General features: G+C 41.2%; 1 protein-coding gene across 3 annotated transcripts in view; it reads right to left on the bottom strand.

Annotated features, from left to right (window-relative positions):
• The window catches only part of TMEM177 (transmembrane protein 177), a 62,489-nt gene that overhangs the window by 36,482 nt on the left and 9,674 nt on the right, over positions 1-16,333 (bottom strand). For 2 of the 3 annotated variants that reach the window (XM_064434959.1, XM_064434962.1), the window contains exon 1: positions 6,547-6,713. The exons of the other annotated variant lie outside the window; for it this stretch is intronic. The gene's annotated coding sequence lies outside the window, so the exon portion shown is untranslated. Of the gene's footprint in view, positions 1-6,546; positions 6,714-16,333 lie in introns of those variants that run through there. 3 annotated transcript variants of the gene reach the window in all.

Raw genomic sequence — 16,333 nt, 5'->3', positions numbered from 1 at the left:
GAGAAGTCAGAGAAAAGATCTCACCTTTTTCACCTGTCCCCCTCTGAGCCACTTTTTGCCAGCTCTGTCACCCATCAGACCCTCTTATGCACCACGTTTATCTCAGTATTAGCAGAAAACATAGTAACAGACAAAAAGGTATAATTTTCTGCTAGGTTATCAAGCAAAATGGGAGCATTGAAAACTCTGAGAAGTGCAAAGACTCTAACAAGGTATGAGGCAGCCAGAAAAAAAACCCAAAAAAACAAACAAAAAACAAAACAAAAAACAAAACAAAAATCCCCAACAAACAAACAACCTAAAAAACCCACAACAACAATAAACAAACAAAAAACCCAACTTCATCTCCCTCTTTATATCAGCAGAGAGCTGCTACAGTCTTTGTTCTGCAGCCTCAGCATGGAGCTTCATCATCTGCCAAAACTTACAGTTTGTGAGCTGGCATTGGTATTCACACTTCATGCAGATGCACAAAGAAAATGTGTATCTAGGTGATGACAGACAACAGACTCACACTAACTGAAACACCCAGAGACTCCCAGGCTTTTAAAATCCCTCATCACACTAAGATTTACTTATCCTTGGAATACGGAGAGAAGGTTGGGTGGGTTTGTGAAATCTGACTTTGAGAAGTGCTTCTGCACCAGGTGGACAGATCTAGAAAACAAGGATTTCTTACACTAAGTCTCAAAAATCTGGCATTGCATTCTTACTATGGTTTCTCTTAAGATATTTATAATGAATATCACAGGGAAAAACAGACACCCCAGCTTTACTAATCATCACGCTGACATGGTTCTGGTTTCAAGAAGCAGCTCTTACACCAAGGAAGGTGAATCAAGACCGAAGTGCACCCTGGTTTTGATGCACATCCACATCGTTATAGTCATGGATCCAGGGATATGGACCGCTTCTAAATTAGCCTGCTAGGTGGTGCTGTAGGACACGCTCTGCCTGTACTCATTTAGGAATATGATCGAGCTCTCTCAATATTTTACCATGAGACAGAGGTACCTACCATCATCTGCGTCTCTAACTTGCAATCTGTATGTGTGAAGCCTTGTTGCTACATTAGGAAAAAGGTTGACATTTAAATACAGAACTGAAAATAATTTACTTTGCTTAATGATTTATGTGGTCTTGCAGTCTATTTTGCTCTTGTGATTCCCAGAGTGGAAATGTGGATGTGGTGAGTCAGTGAGTGTCCACCAGCCTAAGATATAGACATGTCTCCCCTCAACAGCTTCTTCTGTTATGGAGCCTGTTTATCTGATTTATCTGCCCTTTTATGTAAGTTTTTCCATAATTCATCTTCTAGATATGAGCTTTAACAGAGGGTAATAAGAACCTTATAATTCTGGCACTAATCTATGCAACATTGCACATCCCAAATGTCAGATGAAAGACATTGCAGGAGAGAGATTTCAAAGTCTGCAGGACACAGATAATCTGCCAGTCACCTATGGATGCAATCATGAAAACCAGGGAACTGGAGTGTGGACATGTGACTGGGTTTTACAGGACATGAGGACAGAGGTCTGGTGAAGAACAGAGGAAATGTTAGAGGGTGAAAAGATTCTGGAGTGAGATGTGTTGGCTGACCTGGGGGAGATCTTACTGTGAAGGAAGGGTATGACTTGTGAGCCTTCTTTTAAGTGCAGCCCCCTGGCCCACTTTCCAATATTGCTGAGTGTAGTGCTTCAGTAATGAACACACAGAAGCAGTGCAATGCTCAGGCAAAACATATGCCTAGAAAGTATCTGTACGAACGTGACTTACAATGTCCTGTGCTGGAACTGCTTCCAACTCAGCAGCAAATGCATTGAAAATTGCTGTATTAAGAGACCTTTAATGTTCTTGACAGGTGCCAAAAGGTTGAGCATGTTCATACTTGAACAGTTGTCTTACTGCACTGAAGGGGAAGAAGAGCTTGTGGCAAGATGGGCTTTCTAGCTGTCATTCTGAGCAAGTTGCCCATCTCCAAATTGCAGCAAATAGCACAGTGACAATGGGATTGAAGTGTACACAGTATTGAGCAAAAGCATGAAGGTGCAGTTCTTCAGATCTCAACAGTTTCTGTTGCTGGAAAGGGGAGGTAGCAGCCAGTATTGATAATATATCCTTGCATGTCCCATTCCCACTGCGCCTCATAGTCCCACGTGTTCCACCCATGGAACATTCACACTCACCAGCTGATGGGGAACACAACTGCAAATTTTGCCTGTATGCCAGGATTTTGCTTTTGGGTCAGTTAGTGCAGATTAGAAACCATGTTTTCCTTTCTGTATTGGGTTTATGGACAAGGTTTGGCTGAAATGGCATTCTTATGCTTATAATCAAAGCCATGTATAAGAAGTAGTAGTAGGAAAAAGAAGTTCCCATCTCCTTGTTAGATCTCTTCTGTTGAAAAAGATTAACTATTCACAACTATTTTTTCTTATATCTGGGGTATGTGCATGCTATTAAAGACAGGTAGCTTGTGTTTCCTCTCAAGATGGGTGATGTAGACAAGCATAATAAACATTCAGAAACACAGGCATGGGAAAAGAAGAGCGAATTCTATTTCTGGTCTCAAATCAAACCTTCAAACCCCAGTATTTATATACATAAATATAGAGAGTTAAGCAGGATTAAAAAGATGACTAATTTTGTTGTTGGTATTGGTAGGTACATAGATCACAGTAAAGCAGAGAGTCTTCAGAGGAGCTGGGAAGATATCTTCTTCCCTAAAAAAATCACAGCTTGGAACTGATCAGGGATGAAAAACTAGAGTTTTGGAAGCCATAAAGAGGCTGCAAGTCATTTGGATGGCTACACAGCTCTGGGACTGACTTTTCTTTCTGAAGTCTTTGAAGCATTGCTTTGCTGATCCAGACCTGCATAAACGTCAGACAAGCTCTCTGTGGCAGCAGACACAGAAGACGGAAAATACGCAGGTTTTTATCTCTTTGCTGCTGCACTTTCAGATCTGGGGCCTAATTGTACAAGCTCCCTCACCTCTATCTGGATGTACCAGAAGCTGATAAAGAGTGAGCACCCTGTGAAGTAAAATAGAAAATCCTTCCCTGAAGCAGGACTCCTTTGAGTATAATCATCAAAAAATCCTTGATCTCAATGTGCTTTGCAATCTCTGCTGAGGCTAATAGACACACATCCAATTTGTTAGGGGTGACAGTAGTTGTGCTACATTGATGGTTAGACTAGATGATCTTGAAGATCTGTTCCAATCTTGCTGAATATGTGATGTCCAGGTGAACATGGGTTCTACTGGAAAATCTGGATACCTGCAGCAAAGAGCTGAGAAGCAAAACCACTTACAGAATCTGGTCAAATCAATTCATGCCAAAGTCTGTTGTTCTGCAAGTAGTCTATTCCTATTTAAAACTGCTTCAGGTGTATCCATGTTGTGCAGACAGACCCTATACCGCATTGCATTAGCTGTATTACAGACACCATTGTGATGTCATTTGGTGAAATCAAATTAAAACTGACGAACATAAGTTCTTTGTCTAGCCTGGGACTTCTTGATAATGCACAAGCCCAGCTGTTAACCAGGACAATTGTTCACTGTCTATAACTAATACAGTTACTTTTAAGAGCTCTGGTCCTGCAATTAGCTGGCTCTCCTAAAAGGAAGGTACTGTAGTGAATTAAGATGTCATATCTTCATAATACAGCTAATTAGTACCATTTCCCTTCAGAACTGGAAGAAGTGTGTCTTGGGAAGGAGAGGATGCCAATTCTTAAAGGCAATGCAATAATATTTAACAGATTGAATCATGCAGTCTAACCTTGGGAATATTTGAAGTTACTGCAAAGGTAATGGTATTTGAATGCAAGTAGAAATTGGGGCCTGTGGATGCTAAAACCAGCATACCAGCTATTCTAAAAGAACACTACATTCCACTGTAGCAACAGACCAGAGATTCCACTCTGCCTCAAGTCAGTTGAAAGGATATTCCAGTTCTAGGGAAGAGCTATCACTAGAAATAACAGAATTAAATTATGAGAAAATGCAAGATGAATGTTAAAGTGAGATCTGTTTGAAACATTGGATTCCTATTAATTCAATCTGTTTAAGACTTGTCTTATTCAGTGTTATTACCAAAGCACATCTTTTCTGTCTAGGAAAAGGAGACTCATGCTGATCATAGTAACAAAGGACACATTCTGTTAATGCACTAATCATTTTCTTTGGCACTAGAAATCCAGCATTTTCTTTATGTTACCCTACAGATTGCCAGTTTGCCCAGTGCTTTGCTGGGGAACTGGAGACTCAGGCCCAACCTGTTGAGTTTCTAATTCAAAGATACCAGCCTACAGGTTTTTTACCCACTCTCAGAGTGGCATCTATTTTTTTTTTCCTCAGTCAGAGGTCTTACTTTAAAATACTTAAGAAAAGGTCATCATGAGAGGATGGGATCACATATAGCTGTAACACACAGCTTTTTTCTTGGACAGCATGTGTAACAGGAGAAAAATAACAGCTTCTGAGTGGGAGCTGATCAAGTCTTACACAGAGTGTGTGAAGCAGAGAGCAGCTACAGTAAACCAAAGCTGTTCTCCATAAACCAGGTGAAATCTGTCTGCTTTGGCACTGTGGTATGTCAGTGTGTAGGAGGGAAGAGGTCATCTGATCCCACACTTTCTTCTTGGGAAAACGTGTTCGGCCACTAACAGTCCATGTTTCTATTGCATCAGTCACTTAAGGATCTTCCAGTACTTTAAGAAACTTTTTGAGCTGTTCTTCAGACTGCACAGATCTCTGAGACTGCACATATTGCAGCTTTATATATGACTGGATCAACTCATGTGTTTTGAGGAGATCCTCTATCAGCTAAAAGGTCTAAAGAAAGCAGTATCACCCAGAAAGAGTTGTTCCTGTTTAAGCAGTAAATTTGTTTTGAAAGAGATAGGTTTGTTTACATGGTTTATGAACAACTCTTTAGTTAAATACTAGCTTTCCAGGTCAACAGCTTTTTCAGGATAGTTGCTAATGTGAAATCTGGATACCATAATATCAAACTCATTTATACATCTACTGCCACTCCAATTATATATTGCTGGTGATGCCTAATGCAGTTTGGGCTACATACAATTTCCTGTAGCTGGCTTGCAGCATAAGCATCCCAATCTGTGAAGGTCAGCTCTAAAGAAAGGTGTTGTGAGTACCTACACAACTGATGTAGTTGCCACCTATAGTGACACCACAACAAATTTTTACATTGTCTTCCAAGAGCTGTCCAAAACTAAAATCATCCAGACCTCAGCACTGAAAAGTGAAGGACCACAGGTTCAGTGTAATTTAAAGTGATAAAGCATGTTCATAGGTATAAAACAATAACCCTTCTGAATTTTTTCACATCCTACAAATAACTCTGCATGAGGAGGAATAACCGTGAAAACCCAGAGACAAACTTCAACCCAGACAGCATCCTACAAAAAGGAATGTACATTGGTTTGCAGAAACCAGTTTTGTTTCAGAGCCTGTTGTTTGTATCAGTGATGCTACATTCTCTTCAAGCCTTCTAATGATTTATTAATAAAACCCAAAGTAGAAACCATTGTTTTTCCCCAACTGAAGGTATTCTCCACTTTAAAATATAAACAAGGGACTGAGAAAGTAGACTATAGTGAGGATAAAATACTAGGTGCAGATAAACAAATATGAAACTCTATGACAAAATATGCAAGGCAGGGACCTGTGATAGTTGGACCACACCTACAATAGGCTATTAGCACTGAAGTTTACATTTGTATGTCACAAGGGAAGACACGGGGACAACCCATAATCCACATTCTGAAACACAAATTGGTAAATGCCAAGAATACTTCTGGTGAGTGCAAGCCAATCTCCCTGCTAATCTGGAGCTGATAACAGCGACTGATTACACAATTGCATCTGGAGACCCACATGGGATTCAACAAACTGGAGAGTCAATCAAAAAGCTGGAAGCTGCATTGGAAGGAGCAGTCCACATTACCCATAAAAACAAAGGAAAACTTAACACATAATATGATAACTTCTTACTGGATAGCTTATCATAGAAAATTTAGTGCTAAAAACAAAGTCAGGAGCAGCCATATCAAGTGCTACAGATAGCCATAGTGGTTTACAGAGAGCAACTTCACAGATGAGAGATAATATCTGAGAACCAGGTGAGAAGGAGTCATGGTGTCCACAGCTCAAAAACAGAAAAGAATTTTAATAAATGTATCTATTTCTGTCACGTGATTTACTCATTCAAACATTCAAGAAACTCAAGTTTAGGAGAATTTGCAAAACAGCACTGTAACCAGCAAGAGCTGACTATAGCTTACAGATCCCTCTGACACCATGAATTTCTGCACACTGATGTCAACATTCCATCCAGTTACAGGACAGGAAGATTGTTCCTGAGTACTCTTGGAGACCATTCATGTACTTGTTTTTGCTCCATGCAAAGGAGGAACTAGAATGAACAATTCACTTGGAAATGCACACACAGACAGAAAGCATAGTGCAGACCAAAAAAAAAAAATTAAAATGAAAAAAGATTAACAAACCTGTTTGTTCTCCAAGCCTATCCTCAGGAGCAGTGTGAAAAGCTTCATTTGCAGAACAACCAGCAACATGGGGAGAAAAAAACCCCTAAATATAAAAACCAAACAAAACCACTCTTTCTTCCAAAACAGACTTAATTCACTAGCAACTTCTTTCTCCCCCTTTAATGTACCCCAGGTTAATTGATTCATCTCATGATCCAGGCCACCTGAATCTTGTTTCCTTTATAACCTGCAAATTTACAAACATTAAGGACCATTTCTAAAGATGTGAGCAGTACTAGTTAGCTATTTTACACAAAAATTAAGATCTCAGTTGTGTGTATAATATTGTTAGTATTGGGAAAAGTCTAATAAAAACTCTAAGCCTAAAAAAACCCTGTTCTGATAATGACCAGAAGGACAATGTAGTCCTGGCAAACGTTTTAGCCAAAAATACCCTTTGCCTGAAAGGTTCAACCTGCCCCTTTCATCTTTTATTTGGCCACTATATATCTTGCTTTACTCTGTAAAGCTGTCTATGGTACAAAATGTGGGCTATGTGCAATCTGAAATAAAGCTGCTTATTGCACAGAGGATGCCAAAATTATTAGCTCTGAATTTTAATGAGGAGAAGCTTGATTTCTATGCCACTGGGATTGCAGGAAGTAAGATAATACGCATGAAAACAGGGCAGGGGAAAATAAATAGAGTAACCAACTTTGTCTGTATTAGAGTTAATCCATTTAAATGGCTGTAACAAAACCTGCCTGCAGGTTTCTGTTTTTCAGAGACTACATATTTAAGCTCTAGCAATCTGCATTCCCAAGTTACTCTAGGTCCAGAAAAAAGAAATAACAGAATCAGGGTTTGTTAGGGGGAAGTTTGCTGCATTCGGGTCATTGAAGAATCAATCTGTCTGGCCAAATTGTGCCAGATGGACAGCACAACATTTGAGCACTCATGGTACTACTCTTTATCGTGCCAAAGTACCTCAGGAGTGACCTAGAGAGCCTCTTTCTCCAGCATGAAAATCCGTGCTGAGCCCCTGCTGTCCACAAACTCTGTTTAACATCTCTTTGTAAGCTTTGTTTTGATTCCATATGCTAGTAGTCAGTCTGTGACTAAATGACTATTGGCAAAGATATTGAACTAAAACCTAAAGAAATGGAAACTTTCATTTGGACTCTGGTGGGCTTTGGATCAAGCATAAAAAGAAAAAGTGCTCTAAAGCAAACAAAGCTAAATTTCAGGTTTCCCACCCTGTCTAGTCTCTTGTAATCAGAGGTGCCAATCAGGGTTGTTCAGCTGCTAGGTGCTATCAAATGCTATCTCAAACCAAGGTAATTATAAGAGATTTTCAGAAAAGCAGCAGAGAAAAATGAGTGCATTTTTGTTGACATAATCACTTCTGGATGAAAAACACACAGCTCAATTCACAATCTTTCCCAGGAGGTCACTAGGGCTGCATGTGCTCTTCAGTGGTTTAACCTGGGGTTTACTCTCTTTTTCTAAGTAGAAGAGTGATCTGCTTAGACTTGTCCAAGAGGTTTTTTTCTTTTGAAAAACAGACTGTCTTCAATCCTTCCTTATGCTGGTCTTGAATTAATACTAGTTTAAAGTAGCTGGGGACTTCATGCAACAACCATGTGTTCAGAGCCCTGAACGCTTTGTAGATGATGTTGGACACAAGACTCCAAAAAGTCAGCGTGCCAAGTAAGATCACCATGGGGGAAGCACAAATAATAGGATTATTGGTTATTGTTGCATTATTATGGATGAGAATGGTTTCAAAACTCATCCCAAATTCCATCTCCATTTCCTCTGCTTGAGGAACATCTGTTCAAGGGGAAATGCCTTACAATGATTTAAAAAGTTCTCCCACTTTATTCATCCTTAATGCACACATGGCTACCTCACTACTCCAACTGACTCCTGGCATTTTACCTGTGCCCTGCACCAGTGGCTTCTTCCCTCCAGCAGCTTCTGTTTGGCTCTGTACCACTCATGTCCATTTCCATCAGCTGCCAGCCAGCCCTGGGCACCACTGTTCCAAAAACAGGCAGCAGTTGCAAAGGTCATTCTTACCTTCCACCTCTCGGAGGGTTTCACATGGCACTGCTGGAAAAAGCACCAGCAGCGCAGGTAATCCTTGGCACATTTCCCTGTGCTTTATGGTCCAGGCAACAGGAAAAGATGTCCCTGCACTTCCCAGCTAGTGAGTGAGAGGTATTTGTCTGCTTTGGCATGGGCATTGAGTGGTGCATGTGATGAGGGAGTGGAGGGGATCACAAGTGGACAGAAAACAGCATGGCTTAGCCCTGTCAGTTCTCCAGGGGTGGTTCCATATTGTCACCCCCAGTGGCAGCACCTTATGCACTGAAATATTTAAGGTATTTGGAGGAGTCCACAAAGTTTTCTATCTGATAATTATTCTTAGGAGAAAAACTTAAGCTTGGTACCAGAGAATCCCCTGATGGCATGAAGCGAGAAAGGGGCAGCTGACAGAATACCCATCTCTTGCTATTTTTCAATCACCAAAGCTGAATCTGATCCAGTTCCCTGTGAAGGGCTGTTGGACAGGCACTCTTGACTAATTTTCACTCACCTCTTCCCAAGTGACCTTCTCCTTCCAAAGAGGATGAGGAAATCATCTGTCTCAGCTGCACTCTCTGGAAATATCTTTTGCAAACTTTAATTTATCTTCATTGAAATGAATTGTTTTCATTTGAATTTAGCTTCAAACTTGGCTGTGTGACTGGGAAGAGATTCACTGTAGTGCACAACAAACATTGTATCCTGTGACTCTTCCATCTTTTAATATCTGCACAATAGCAGGACCTGGAAAGCAGAAACACTGAATCATCTTGGTCCAGGAGTGTCACTTTCTTCTCTAAGAGCAGCCTGCGGCGTCACACATATCATGTAAGAAGTGAGCCCATTCTTGAGTGCACAGATCACACAACATGGCTCATTTAACTTGCAAGCTCAGTGCTTCATAAATGATACTTTCCTCCAGGGTCTGTTGCAGGAAGACATCAGAGCAGAGAGCTGTGTTTCGGGCCTCTGTTTTCTAAAGCTTTGTGCTAACACAGAAAGTCTCCTCTCCTCCCAAGTACAACAATAGCTCACTATAAATCTATTTACGGTTTTGTACCCCTTCAGATTTTATGGGAAATACCTCTGTTTGACACATGATGGTAAATGGTTTCTAGGGAATACTTCTGATTTTGCACAGTACTCTGGGAGTCATTATCTTTACTCTGGGATAATGAAGAGCTTTCTCTGGGAAGTCAAAAGAACTCAGGTTTATATTAGATATAAGGAAGAAATTCTTCACTGTGAGGGTGGTGAGGCACTGGAACAGGTTGCACAGAGAGGCTGTGGATGCCCCATCCCTAGAAGTATTCAAGGCTGGGTTAGAAGGGGGCTCTGGGCAGCCTGGTCTAGTAGAAGGTGGAGGGGTTGGAAAGAGATGATCTTTAAGGTCTCTTTCAACCCAAACCATTCAACGATTCTGTGATCAGACACTTCATTCAAGAACTAGTATTGAAAGCATTGGAATAGCATATTAGAGATCCTAAAAATGCCCTCTGGGTTTAAGAGAGCAAAACATCAACACATTCTGTCTAAACAGAATTGTACAAATCATTTAAATTAGCTGTATGGGTCATGAATAAGTCAAAAATTAAAACCCCCTCCTCCTGATGCCATCCTGCTGCTCTGTGTTACTGTTCCTTGCTTGCACAGTGCACTGCATAGCTGAGAGCAGGTAATGTTATCCACTTTGAAGGACATTCAGTAACTATGTGTAGGAGCAGAGTTGAACACAGGCATGAAGCCCCAGTTCTGTTTGTTTTGTGACGGCAGTGTACATTTTAATGACAAATTCTGAAGCAGAAAGTGCTGTGTTCTCTCACAGAAGTCACAACATCATGCTTTTGTATGTACTTTCCTGGAAAGTCTAATTGTTATTTGGAGAAAGTCCCAGGAGCAGGAGATCCTAGAAACTGCTATGCTGGGAGTTGCTTGTGAAACACCACGGTGCTTCTGACCTGTGGTGTCTGTCCCCTGAGGTCCTCCAGCCTACTGCCCTCCAAGGGAAGGACTGACACAAAAATGTGGTTTTGAGGAGCATACCTGGAAGTGCACACTGTGCACATCCCACTTTGATTGCCACCATCCCAAAAGATTCTTGATCCTGAAAAATGTGCATTCCTATAACCTGAGTAGTGCACACAGGATGATGTGCTCTCTCTCTAGTATGGAGGATCAGGACAATTCTGCTGTCATCTTGGCCTTAAATTTGGATCCTTCTGGGCTTCTTTAAGTACCTTTTGGGTGTTACCTGATAAATAACTGAACTGGACTTAGCTCTCATGAAAACATTTGAGAAACTGTATACCCCTTAAGTGTATCTCTCTCTGATTAAAAATTTCCCAGCTTCATCAAGAGTCTAAGAAAAGAGTAGAGATAATTTTTTAATAGAGAAGGATTCTGCAGTTCTGATAAAATAGCAGGTAAACATTGCAAAGAGAGAACAAAGTGACCTCCCTTCTGTTTTTCCTTGCAGCTTAGAGAGTAACATGCCTCATTCCACTTGCTGCTGAGAACCTCCCTCATGGACTAGCCGCTTGATCACACCACATCCCACATGCACGAAATCTTCTCACAGCACTGACAGAGGAGGAGGAGGAGAAACACACCCAGCATTTCTTTACCATCCTATTTCCAATCCCAAATTAATCCTGCCTGGACATCCCAACGACTAATCAGATTTTTTGACTCAGCTTTAACAAAACCTCGAGTGGATGAGTGTCCACTCCATTAATCCTCTGCTTGATCTCCCAGTGCATAGTCCTTATAAGCAAGAAGGGGCAGGCACACTTTGAAGGCATTAAGCTACAAGCCGTTTGCAAACAGATTTTCTCTCTTCCCCTAAACAGACAAGTGCTGAGGGCTGCTCAGCATCCCAATTCAGGATAATTATAGTGACCTCCCAGCTGTCACCGACAGAAGCGCGGGAAGGCGGATTATGTGCATGGAGTCCTCTGCAGCTAAAGCTACCATATGTGCAGGTTTCACTGGGCATGTTTCACAAAGCCAACTTTCTCCAGGCTGAAAAAAGACTTTGGCCATTTGTCCTGAACTCGTTTGTGGCTGGAACCCCTCCCAGGCTGGCTGACATTTGGACTGGATCCATGAAGCATGCTCAAATCCCCTGCATATGCTGGCTTCAGATATGCTGGAATCACCATGTTTGTGCTGTCCATCTGCTGGAGCTGAGCCTGAGGGGCCTTGAAAAGTCAAAGAGAAAGGGAGCTTAAACCTTAGTGATGACAATTTTCATAAAGAGAGGGAAGTGAGAGCTCTCTCCTGCAGGCAGCTCCTGCAGGCAGCTCCCGGCATGGGCAGGAGTGATTTGGGGCAAGAGGTAGAGCCTGAGCTCTTTGACAGGAGGCTGTTTCTCCATACAGGAGCAGTGTCGTGCATCACTGCTGTGAGGAGTGCTTGTGGCAAGCTGTGCCTGCACAGCCTCTCTGCACAGCTGCTGCTGTGCTGAATGCCCCATGTGAGGGCCTGGCAGCCACAAAGATCTCGTGAACCACAGTTTATTACAGCATCAGCTACATCTTGACTAGAAAATGCCTTCTGCAATACACTGCCTGTAGCTCAGCTACAGATTCAAGAAGGTTTTTGACTGTAACTCTTGGGGTTTAAAAGGCCAACTGTATTCTTTCACTTCCAGAGATTCATAGATGTCCTGCAGACATCTTACCATAAAATGAAATGACCTCCCCCTGTCACGTCTGCATTGAAAGATTCACGTTGGTGAATCTCAACTGGTTTAATTCACCAGGAACTTTTTGAATGCTGAGCCTGAAGAAATATTTGCTTAAGCTTTTATAAAAAAAATAAACCTATGCCAAGGAAACTGAGAAGAAAACAAACAATTAGAACATGCAGAGCTTGACTTTTTCCCTCCAGTGAAACAGCACAGACATTTTAATAATTAAGCAGCTTCCTAATGTTTGTAGAGGGAAACAAAAGTTTATTGCTTTTGCTATTTCTATAAAGGCACAGGGCAAAGTGTAGGGGCTTGCAGAGGAGAAGACTTAGGGAAGGAAAAAAGTGATGGTGCTGCAAGGTGAAAGAACAAATCTCTAAATACCTAGGTAATATTTACAGTACTGCAGTGGGAATTCAGTTAAGGAACATGTGAGTCAGGGTTTGGGGCCTTGTTTGGTAAACCAGTATTTTTGCACATGAGGAACTTGAGTGAGTATGTGGTTTAAAGGAGATTATTTAGGCCTAGCCCAATGAAAATTGGGTTGTGCAATTCTGACTCATATTTCAGGATCACTCATGCTCTAATTTAAACCAATGGGAATTTTTTATTGACTTGAATTAGAACAAGATTAAGCTTTTATTCCATTGTGATTCCTCCAGAGAATGTGGGACTAAGGTAAAATTAGCTGATTGTCACTAGAAGTATCAAAATCAAGTGATTACATCTTCTCCCTTCCTCAGAAAACATATGAATTGGGAGAAACACATTTATTTAATTTCTTTAGACAGATGTACCCTTGAATTAAACTCCCTCAAAGTTAGGAAGATTATTCTGCTTTTGTATCTATGCAAGAGAAAGGCAGAGTTGATTCAAGACATACAAAGCTAAGATATTTAAACTCTGCCAGTTCCTACACAGTGCTGAAATTGATACAGTATGCCTGGAATTGATTTTTCCTTGGATGCTTGCGGACAGATCTCAGCAATGTGCTGGTGCCTGCTCTGTAAATGAAGGAATGGCTGTAAGTTTACAGATACCTGGTTTGTACTTGCAGCATTTGGGAACAAAGAGAGGGAAAGAAATCAGAAGCATAAGCAGCAGATAATATGAAAAGCAGGAAAAACACACAGTAGCAACTGACAATTGCAAAGCAAATATAAGAGCCTGCTCCTAAAGGGTAGGAAACCACACTGCTCGACATCAAATTGACTGAAATAATGCACAGCATGGTTGGGGAAGTTGAAGGAAATAAATCAGCTAGATCCCAAGAGAGACTGGTAATGGTGGAAATTTAAAATTTTTCTGGTTTTGTTTTTCTGATATAATTTCAAGGTTTTAGTTTTTTGTTTGTTTGTTTTCTGGGTTTTTTTTTTTTGTTTTTTTTTTTTTAATACAGTATGATAGAGCAGCTACTGCTGAAATAATTATTTCATTTCCAGCAAAAGAGATGACAGATCTCAACAAATCACATTTCAGATACAGAACTGCTTTACCTGTGTCCTCATTCCTGCACTGACTTTCTTGTACTTCTTGTAAAGGATTTGTCTTGTCTGGGGGCACTGAGCACAGAACTCCTTGGGCAGGGTCAGGTGTGGAAGTGCTGATGGACATCTGTCTTGTGACTTAGTGCCACTGAATGCAGTTGTCAGTGGGCACAGTGGGAAAAGTTGAGCTGAGTCCTTAGATCCTCTCATACCCCTGTGATTCATTCTCTGCTTGGCAGAGGAAGTTCCTGTGTGCACATTCTGGTCTGGAAATAGACATACTTTATTGTAGAGTAGGAAGCATGGGACTAAACCCTAATTTAGTAGCAACATAGGAGTAAACCCTAATTTAACAGAAGTTTGATCTGCCTTTCTTCCATCCAAAACATACAAAATTACATCAAATTACTTTTTTTTTTTTTTTTTTTTTGTGGTGGTAGTGGTAATTATTTTTAAAGTCCAGGCTTCACTGTGTGTGCATTAGTATTTTATAGTGTAGTATAAGAGGAACTCTTACTTGCTTGGCAAGAGTAATTGAATCTCTGTGACATGCTACATTACAGTTTCCCAGAAGCAAATCCACTTAAAAAAATTTGAGGGCCTAACCACAGGAAAGAGTTAAATTAGCACACCTGAATGTGGTGAAGCACCTGGAGGTGGAGGCTCGAACTCAGACAAATTTCTTGGACAGGCTTTGCTGCCAGAGTAATCCTGATGGAAACCATCCCCTCAGTAGCAGAAGAGCCTTGTCACAGGGGCAATGAACTTTGTGCTGTGAAACATGATGAGGTGACAAAGCTGTAGGGAAACACAGATGTGCTTGCCTTGCAGCCTCAGTAAGTGAGATCCTGCTTTGACTGTAGTGCCAGATGTCAAAGCAATGGTGAATTACCAACCCAAGCTAATGTGGGGGGTGGGGGGGAAGTGTGGAGTGCTGGCATGTAAGCATCATATAAAATGCACTTGCTCTGTAAAGGATAGGTCCCCAAAGGCCCACAGCAAATGCATGTACCTGCTTGGACAACATGGTCTGTGCAAGGATGCACATGCTTGTTCAGACACTTCATCTTGTAGGAGGGGACCTGCAGTGAAAGAGTGTTTGGAGTATTTCTGTTGTAAGCATAGAAACACCTTTGGGATTGGAGTAAACAGAGGTGGTAAATGAGGGTTGCTCACAATGTTCCTGGTGTTTATGCTTCTCTGGGGTAGGAAAATGAGGAAAGAGTTGCTACTGGTGACAGGGGAGGAAAGTGGAGGAACAGAAACCCAGATGAACACACTCACTTGTTTGTGGTCCCATCAATGATCTGTGGAAGTAACAGAGATTATAGCCCACATTAGGAGGATGCCCTCTCAACTAAAATATTAAATAGGATGGGAAGAAAGCCGTGCACAGAGACATCAAAGCCTGAACGATGAAACCACAGACATATTGTTCCTGTGGATTCATGTACAGGCAGAGCTCCAGCACGGACCCTCCTAGATCTAGGAAGGGTCATCTCCATCCCAGCCTTCCCTTCACCCTGCACAGCAAGCTGAGGTCCTTAACAGCATTTGTTTTCTGCCCTTATTTAATGAAATATGTGGGCACTACATAACATTTCAGATTCTATTTTCCTCCCCTATCAGTTTGTTTTAATTTGGGTGATACAGCTGACAGTGATAGGACTGCAAGAAGAAGGATGTGGGTGACAGTGTTGTTGCATAAGACTGTTTTCAAATGGTAACATGGCTAAAAACTGAGCAGTCTGGTGTTTTGTATTGTCAGTTATAAAAGGAACCATCAAATCTCTGCCAATGAGGAGCACTACAAGGTGTTGAAATTGACCATGTTTTTATCATCACAAATATCAGTATAACAAAATAGCCACTCTAAGAGTGACTTCTGGTTGTTTAATTTAGATATCAGCATAATTTTTACATAGGGGAGGGTTGAGTTAATTATTAAAGCAGGTTCCCTTGCTGCATGTTCACCTTAGCAGAGAGATTATTGCAAAAATATTGGAGAAAAATTTTGAAGCCTGACCACCACCTTATTTTTCATGCCCTAATTATCTGGTAAAAAATTCTACTTTCCACTGAGTCAGTCTTTGCTGAGATTAGTGGAAATGCTTTTGGTTTACAGTGAGATACGAATTATCCAGAATGTGCCCTGAGGACAGAGAGTGAATGCTATTTAATATCATTAAAAAATAAGAAAGAGAAGCTCAAATAGCTTTTGTCAGTGGCATAATACTGTTCCCAAAGAGTTGTGACATCTCTGTATTTCCCAGGGCTACAAAGGCACAGTGTTTTTATATTTTGTCCTTCAACTCCCCTTCCCCACTAACAACCTTTTTTTCTGGGTTATAATAGCTCCATATCCACTTCAAATTAGTTGAGACCTACTGGAAGGCAAAACACTCAGTAGGGACATGGAGTCTTTAAAGCTCCTCCTTCATCAGCAATCTCTGGATCCTGGCAGTGCAGGGGTTAACCTGAGGCCAGGGAAAGTGCTGGGAAGAGACAAAGTGGGGAAGCCTTGAATGCCTGGAAA

Source organism: Passer domesticus, chromosome 10 (genome assembly GCF_036417665.1).
Source record: "Passer domesticus isolate bPasDom1 chromosome 10, bPasDom1.hap1, whole genome shotgun sequence".
Lineage (NCBI taxonomy): Eukaryota > Metazoa > Chordata > Aves > Passeriformes > Passeridae > Passer > Passer domesticus.
The sequence above is the reverse complement of the archived record's forward strand: the minus strand, read 5'-3'. Positions and strand labels throughout refer to the sequence as shown.